This window comes from Dermochelys coriacea, chromosome 1 (assembly GCF_009764565.3).
Source record: "Dermochelys coriacea isolate rDerCor1 chromosome 1, rDerCor1.pri.v4, whole genome shotgun sequence".
In the NCBI taxonomy this organism is placed as follows: Eukaryota; Metazoa; Chordata; order Testudines; family Dermochelyidae; genus Dermochelys; species Dermochelys coriacea.
Genome location: NC_050068.2, coordinates 107980283 through 107989233, shown reverse-complemented (window position 1 = coordinate 107989233; position 8951 = coordinate 107980283). Strand labels below are relative to the sequence as shown.

The 8951-nt window shown below is 40.3% G+C and overlaps 1 long non-coding RNA gene across 1 annotated transcript; it reads left to right on the top strand.

Moving 5' to 3' along the window:
• Positions 1-238: 238 nt before the first annotated feature.
• On the top strand, positions 239-7107 carry LOC122457669. The gene is made up of 3 exons (XR_006277325.1): positions 239-634; positions 3423-3465; positions 5926-7107. It is a non-coding gene; the product is annotated as an uncharacterized LOC122457669 (long non-coding RNA).
• Positions 7108-8951: the final 1844 nt, after the last annotated feature.

Here is an 8951-nt window from a genome sequence, read left to right as displayed (position 1 = left end):
GGAACTGAAACCAAATAGTGTGTTTATAAGGACACTTTAGCAAAAAGTGGAATATCAGAAATCTAACTGTTTGATTGATAATTCACAGACCCAGCTCAGCCACATATATCAACGTCTCACCATTGTTGTTAAAATAAGCAGGAGAAAAATGGAAGATTTATACAGCTGTTCTGGCCTGTTGGAGAACCTGCTTAAGTGACTTTGCATTGCATAATGGACTCTTAAAACAAGTCTAAAGCAGCCAGTGTTCAAGGTATGTCACAAGATGTTTGGACCAACAGTTATGGCCTAACTTCTTACATAAGCTGGTCTGACGAGATGTGTTGCACAGAGACTGGAAAATTCCAATCCCAGTTGCAAGAACTCAAAAGCTGATGTCTTGTTTCCTGACTGGATGGTTAGAGAGGATGACTCATTTTGGTTGGACGCTTTCAATCTTTGGAAGAAGCATGGGTCACCATCTGATTGGTTCATGCCAGCATTTCCAAGAACAACTAAGTTGGACCACCCAGTAGAAATAGTATAAAATGGTCTTTCCCCTTCAGCACATCGCTTCCTTAAAACTGAAGACACCTGGAAGGGAGAAAACTGGAGTCGAGGGCTGGCCACCTGGGACTTCTTCTGGTGACATCAAGTAAGTATCTTGGATAGGCACCTCTTTCTATTTTCCAGTTGCTGGGGTTGCCTGCTAGCATGCCAGGAAAAGACTATTATCATGTTGATTTAAACTCGTGTCCTGCTGTAAACAATAACTGAGCTGAAAGATGATGGCTGAGCAACGATCTGGTGATAAATAACATGGAGACTGCCTCTTGTGGTAATGACCCAAATCAGTCATTTAACCACTTCCTGAAACCGAGTACCTAAGTAGTAAGGAAGTGTACATGCTTCTGTATGCGTTAAGTTTGTCAGAGTTAGAGTGTTTGTGTTTGTTTTGTAACAGGTTCCAATCAGGACTGCTGTAAAATAACTGGTTGAAAAAAAGGGTAGGAATAAATGGCCAGTGCTCACAGTGGAGAAAGATAAAAATCTGGGTCCCGCAGGGATCTTTGTTAGGACCAGTGCTGTTCAACATATTCATAAATGATCTGGGAAAAGGGGGTAGATAGCGAGGTGGCATAGTTTGCCTACAATACAAAATTACTCAAGTCCAGAGCTGATTGCAAAGAGTTGTAAAGGGATCTCACAACTGGATGACTGGGCAACAAAATGGCAGATGAAATTCAATGTTGATAAATGTAACGAAATGCGCATTGGAAAACGTAATCCCAACTATACATACAAAATGGTGGGGTTTAAATGAGCTGTTACTGCTTAAACAAGAGATCTTGGAGTTATCACAGATAGTTCTCAAAAACATCCGCTCAAGGTGCAGCAGAAGTCAAAAAAAAAAAAGCTAACAGAATGTTAGGAAAATTAGGAAAGAGATAGAAAATATCATAATGCCACTATGTAAATCCATGGTAGACCAACATTTTGAATATTGTGTGCAGTTCTGATTACCGCATCTCAAAAAAGAAAAGAAAAAGAAATTATAATTGCAAAAGGTACAGAGAAGGGCAACACAAATTATTAAGGGTCTGGAGCAGCTTCTATATGAGGAGAGATTAAAAAGTCTTGGACTGGTCATCTTAGAAAAGAGATGACTCAGGTAGGAGGGATATGATATAGGTCTAGCCAGTCGTGATTGGTGTGGAGAAAGTGAATAGGGAAGTGTTATTTACCCCTTCACATAACTAGGGCCGTACCAAATTCACGGTCATGAAAAATGCATCACGGACCGTGAAATCCGGTCTCCCACCATGAAATCTGGTCTTGAGTGGGTATTTACCCTGTACTGTACAGATTTCACAGGGGAGACCAGAGTTTCTCAAATTGGGGGTCCTGACCCAAAAGAGAGTTGCAGGGGAATCACAAGGTTTAAGGGGAGTTTTGCGGAACTCCTGCTTGATATGGTTATTTTAGGGGGGTTGCAGTATTGCTACCCTTACTTCTGTGCTGCCTTCAGAGCTGGGCAGCCAGAGAGCAGCGGTTGTTGGCCAGGCACCCAGCTCTGAAGGCAGCGCCCCGCCAGCAGCAGTGCAGAAGTAAGGGTGGTAATACTATACCATGCCACCAGTACCTGTGCAGAAGTAAGGGTAGCAGTACCGCAACCCCCGCCCTACAATAACCTTGTGACACCCCCACACACAGATCTCCTTTTTGGGTCAGGATGCCTACAATTACAACACCCTGAAATTTCAGACTGAAATAGCCAACATCATGAAATGTATTATTTTTAAAATCCTATGACTGAAATTGTCCAAAATGGACCATGAATTTGGTAGGGCTGCACACATAACACAAGAACCAGGGGGGTCACCCAATGAAATTAATAGGTAGTGGGTTTAAAATAAACATAAGGAAGTACTACCTTACGCAATACACAGTCAACCTGTGGAACTTGTTGCCAGGGGATGTTGTGAAGGCCAAAAGTAAAACTTGGTTTAAAAAAGAATTAGATAAGTTCATGGAGGATAGGTACATCAATGGCTATTAGCTAAGATGGTTAGTGAAGCAACCCCATGCTCTGGGTGTTCCTAAACCTTTGACTGCCAGAAGCTGGGACTGGGCAACGGGGATGGATCTCTCAATAATTACCCTGGTCTGGTCTTTCCCTCTGTAGCGCCTGGCACTGGACACTGTCAGAAGATACTGCACTAGATGGACCATTGGTCTGGCCCATTATGACCATTCCTATGTTCTTAAATTAGCTTTAAAATTGAATAAGTTACTCTTAACTAGAATTATTGAACAGTGTACATATCTACCCTAATTAATGGTTTCACATTGCCTTTCAAATTCTCAGTGTATAGAGACATAAAATGAGACCAAATGTACAAACTTTTTAACTGCATTCATCTGTCCAGCCTGTCAAATGTAGGAGTTTATGACAGATGGTTAGGACTGTTTGTCAGATCCTGAGGCTAATATAGTTCATTGGGAAACAGAAGACAAGTGTTGAGAAAACAAGAAATAGAAAACAAGTTACTGTAGACCCATTGCGAAGGAGACCTTGGTGAACTGGTATGTAAGTAATTGACCAAATTGTTGTGTGATCTAGCTTTGAATTCTTTTAGCAACACTGGAGTTGCTAAAACCAATTGGCCCAAATGAAGCCGTATTCTGAGGGACTCAGTCAAAAATCTAAACAGTCATGTTCCCAGTATAGTAACTGAGCATGTGTTATTCTCTGTTGTGTTTGTGTGATTTGATTCTGAAAACCTGAATGGTTATATCAACCAATTTTCTAACTTATATAGCCAAATCATAGTCCAATACTATTTTTGCCTTCTTATATCCTATACTTTTAATGGTTATTGTTAAGGATATTTAATAAACTCCATAAAACTAATATCAACTCTTGATTCCTGTTTCTTTAGGTAAGCAATCAAAATTAAAAGAACCCTAAGAACGGTGGTACAGGTAATCAATTAAGCAGCTGATTAATTAAGGTTTGTTTTGCCCTATATTTCTGAAAGGGATCAACTGTAGCCCTGCCATGTGGACTGTCCTGGGGCCAGGAACTGCAGGGGTTCCAGTGTCTGCTGTTCTGCAGCAACCTTGCCATGTGAACTGCCCTTGAGCTGGAGACCCCAGGGTTTCCAGGGTTGTCCCTGTGGAACTTGGAACCTGAGACCCCCTCCTTGATATGGAACTCAGGGCCCCCAACTCCCTAGGTTGTTTCCCTTTCATTCTGAAAAACTGAATGGAAAGGTGATTTTCCCCCAAAAACAAACATCCCATTTTTGGAAGCTCCTTTCTGCAGCAGATTTCAAAATTGCTTGTTTTCATAACTATCAGAATGGAAGATTTCTGGCAACGTCCAAATTTTCCTCAGAATGGAGACTGGGTTTCAACCAGCTCTAGCACTAAGGTGATTTTTGTCATAACACACAAAAACACAATGGTCACTCAGAATTGCCCAGTGGTCAATTGAATCAATCCACAAGAGAGAGACAGCAGCTTATGCAGGAGCTTGGGCTCTCAAGTCCATCCAGCCCTGTAGGCTTGAGAGCCTATGCCACAAAATGCATGTGGCTATTTTTAGCATTCTATTTTGAGCCCTACTAGCACAAGTCTGCTCAGGCTGGGAGGCTTGCTTCCAGCTCCAGTGTAGACATATCCTTATTTCCTTTGTATTTGTTGCAGTGCTTCTGTATTATTTAAGAGGGTTGGTAAGGATTTGGTGTTGGGCCAAGTGTGTCCTCCTGGGTTCAGCAGAGAACATATTTGCAAATGCTACCACAAGTTGGAGTGCCTGTTTCCTTTGTTCCCGGCTTAGGTTTTCTTTCAAGGTAGTGAATGGTGATCAGGGAGGGGTCCAAGCTCCAGGTCATCAGTGTCGGACATGATGATAAGGCCTTCCTCAGCTTTCCACAGGTTCAGCAAATTTATGTGATAAACCTGCTGTTCCTTCCTTCCTTCCTTCCTGATTGTCGGATCAGACAGTTCACTACTTCATAAGGCCCCTGCCACTGGGCCTTTAGTTTACATTCTGAGCTTGGCAGAAGCAACAAGATCTTATTGCCCAGTTGGAAGACCCACAGACATGCCCCTTTCTTATAATTCCACTGCTGTAGCTCATGCACTTTCTGGAGGTTTTCATAAGCAAATGTTCCCATAGTCCCTTGCCTCTTTGTAGTTTTAGGATGTATCAGATGATATTTTTGGCTTCCAGGGCTTGGCTTGGCTTACCATGTTTCTCACATGAAATCTAGTAAGTTTCTGGGCTGCCTTCCATATAATAATTAGAAAGAAGAGAACCCTGTTGAGGCCTGGGGGGTTTCCCAAATAGCAAGTAGTAATGCTGGGAGTCACTGATCCCAGTGTTGAGTGTCCTGGGCAATATATTTTGAGGAATATTCTTAAAGGTCTGATTAAATAGCTCAACCAACCATCAGCTTGAGGGTGGTATACTGTTGCCTGAAGATTTTGATCTTCAACAAGTTGCAGACTTTCTGCATGAGGGGCGATGTAAAATTGGTTCTCTGCTCCATCAAAATCTCTTTGCGGACCCATGCAAATAATAATTTCATCTACAATTATTTTTGCACTCATGGATCTCAATGGTACAGCTTCTGGATAGTGCATGGCATAATCTATGATCACTAAGATGTGTTGGTACCCTGTCGCACTTTTCTCTAGGAGTCCTGCCATATCAATGCCCACCCTTTCGAAAGGAACCTCAGCCAAGGGAAGGGGTTCCAGCATTGCTCATAGAATGCCTTTGAAGGCCACTAGTTGGCTGTCTGGGCAGGAGGCACAAAAGTTTTCTTTTTGACCTTTTTTATTAATTTAGATGGAATAAATAGGCTAACGGTATTAACATAATTTAGTTTTTGTCCAGCTTTAAACTGTGTTAAACAATGTTTGGTATACAGAGACTTCAGCCTGCCTAGTACCTTGGCATGCAGATCATTAAGCATCCTTTTAACCTTTTATTAAAGATAAAGAAAAGGAAAAAACAGTTAAGGCATTTGAAATGTAAAGTAATAATACTTTCATTTTTACATCTTTTGTTTCTTGTCTCTTTAGCTGGAGAGAGTTTTTAAGAGTGAAAACCCCTTGTTTGACAGTCTTTTTAGAGGGTGTTAAAGAAGTAATAACTGTCCTTTTGGGGGGAAAACGATGTTAGTTGAGATGGGCTGGAGCTGTTAAAGTTTGGTCTCGTTTCATCCCAGATTGTGTTTGGGATTCAGCTAGAATCAGTAGAGATGGCAATGTTATCTGGGTCCCACTCTCTGCCCTGGTCTGGGCAGGACATCTCTCAGGCTCAGGACGAATGTCTGGGGTCCCATGAGATAGTAGGAGTGGCATATGGCAGCCATGATGGTGAAGCATGCTCCAGTAGCGTCTGTCTGTTTTTTTCTCTTTTTCTTTAAGGAGTGTGACGGGGGTGTTCACTCCACGCCAGCCCGGAAGGGGCTAAGGAAGTGAGAAGGCCCAACTAGTGAGATATGCCATGCATGAAGGGTTTAGGCTGGAGAAGCAACTCCTGATTAGAAGATGAAGCTCAGCTGAGCAAGTGTGGGCTAGGCTGTATGAAGCCAGAAGCTGGCAACAGAAATGGCAGCAATGAGGAAGTCTCTAGCCAGCCTCTGTCATTTTAAATGTACAGCAATATGAAAACAAAGTTTCTGACTGAAAGCCTATGTCACCCTTACCAAAAGAGGCATTTTATGGAACCCTGGAGAACCCTACAATGTTACTTGCTTTTTCTGCCTGTGCTACATTTGTTCCATTTAAAATGGATGCCATTTCACAATATCAGGACAGAAACCTAATTTCACAGATATAGTGGAACCCACTTGTCAGCAATCTGGTTTTGTTTTTCAAAGAACAAATTTGTTGTACGTATGACTTCTAACTATACTAGAATTGGTTTGGTGTGTAAGTAGAAATTTGGGACTTTGATTCTTTTACTGTACATAAAATGTAACTACATTTGTACTCTCTGAAAGCAATTTACACTGTCCATGTTTGGATATATGCCATGTGATTGATACAGGTAATTTCCTAAGTGGCTCTTGCAAATTCTGTCCCATATTCTCATTCTTTGATCACAGAACCCCTCAAACTGACCAGGACAACTCAGAATCCAACAGTTGTTAACAGCCATTTTGTGAACCTCTACTCACAGTTAATAGTCCTTTATACCATAAATAATCCCACTGAAATCAAATGGAATACTTGTGGAATAAGATATTACTTAATGTAAGGGGATAACAGGGTGACTGATGGTAAAGTATCAACCACGCACTGATTTAGGCTAAATCACCAAAAATTCAAAAAACAAAGAAACAGGGTATTGCAATGATTGAAGAAAACATTAAGAAAGAGCATGCCACATACAATATTGCTATCACACCTGGCCCCGGAGAAACGTAGTGAATAGAAGGTTGCCTATAAACAGTGGGGCCATGGTACAAGTCTTCTAAAGACTGTTAGAAAAAGGTATGTTTTGAGTAAGTAGGGGCTTAGTCAAGGAATTTATTGCTCTTTCAAGAACAGCTGCAGCTTGTTTTTTCTAATTAGAATGGCTCTCTCCAAACAACCTTCTTTTTGAGTCTGAAGCAGAAACAATGTATCTTAAATAAAAAAATAAGCAATTCCAATAATATTGCTGTAAAACCACAATACATTCAAAGAGGGCTGGGAAGGCTTTCACTATTTCAAACCACCTGTATTACATTTGGAAAGCGTCATGTCACTTTGCTCTGACAATTACATATTTGACCTAAAAATAAATAGGTTACATTGTGTTCCATTTATACACACACCAGCATATTAGCTTTTATCTACAGGCTTCCTGCCATTTGAGCCATATGGGCAGACTCGTATGCCCACAAGCAATGCTACTTTAAAATCAATTAGATTTTGCAGGGGTGTAATTTTGCTGCCACGCAGATCAGACTGCAGGATCGGAGTCCTAATTTATAAAGCTGAACATTTCTTTTGGTTTGTTACTGAAAACTCCACACTAATTTTCTTAAACACTCGCTTTCATAAATGTATTTTTATTGCCTCTTGACATGTGACTAACAACCAAGTTGCTTCTGGAATGTTTAGCTGAATCACTAGACACTTCAGGCCAGATTCTGATTCCCTTATTCACTTTTCATTGGGATTACTGATTGAGGAGATCAGAATCTATCATGAATAAAATCAACAAAAGTGAAAAAAGATAAAGAAGAAAAGCTGATTTAGTCAATGAAAAACTTTGTTTTTCTAGGTTTCATAGTAGCAGCCGTGTTAGTCTGTATTCGCAAAAAGAAAAGGAGCACTTGTGGCACCTTAGAGACTAACAAATTTATTAGAGCATAAGCTTTCGTGAGCTACAGCTCCCTTCATCGGATGCATCCACAAGTACTCCTTTTCTTTTTGTTTTTCTACTGTCTAGTGGGTGTGACAGGTCCCTTCTCTCTCCCATTAGAGCATGGCAATTTCCTCTCACCCCTCACTTTTCCCACACCCTGGCCATCATCCTTCTTGCTAAGGAGGATTGTGAGCAACTTTCTTTGGCACCTATAAAGTATAAATATAGCTCTTTAATAAGCTAAAAAACCTGCTCTTGTGAAAAGCATGGAAAGCCTTTCTGTATTTGCTAAAACATCTGGAAATCCAGTGGGTGCAAATATCTGGAAAAGGAATGGATTTTTTTTTATTTTTCCCTACAAAAATAAGATGCTTATTAAAGTGAAAGCAATAGTTAGAATACCATTTCAGGTAAATGTGCTGAGCAGGTTCCCTGTTTATGGTATGCAGGTTCCACTGCACTTTAGGTCCAGACTTTTAAAGAATTCAGTGCTAACAGTGCATATTACCACCTTCATCACTGTAGTATCCGAGCACCTGTTAGTAGGACATTAAGGGATATGATTAAAATCTGTCCTGATCTGCTCATTCTCACTTGAAGTTCAAATTTTACTATGAATTAGTTGTAATTTTGAATTGAGTTGTGCCAAACGCTTTTTTCAGAATATTGTATAGAGCAGTAGCTTCTAATTCTGTGGTAGTATAGAAAAAAATGTAGGTCTCATTGCAAATAAACTAATTGTCAATTACAATTCAAAATATAATAGACATCTAAGATAGACTAGCGGATTTTGAGCAACTTGGCCATGTATGGTAGTCCATGGTTGCTACTTGAATAGAAAGCCTGTGCTTGATAGCGGGTGTATTTTTCTTGTCAGTGATCATTTTTTTTATTTCTCTGAACAAGACCTCAAAATTGCATATATAAATACAACACACTGAAAAGCTACATTAAAAGAACATTATTGATGTTGCAAAGACAAAGACACAAATTAGAAAATACCAGAATTAAAGTTGCCTGTGCAACCTTGATTAGGCTTGTTTGTGCATATGCATTATGATCCAGCCTTTAATTATATAGCATACTATTTTTC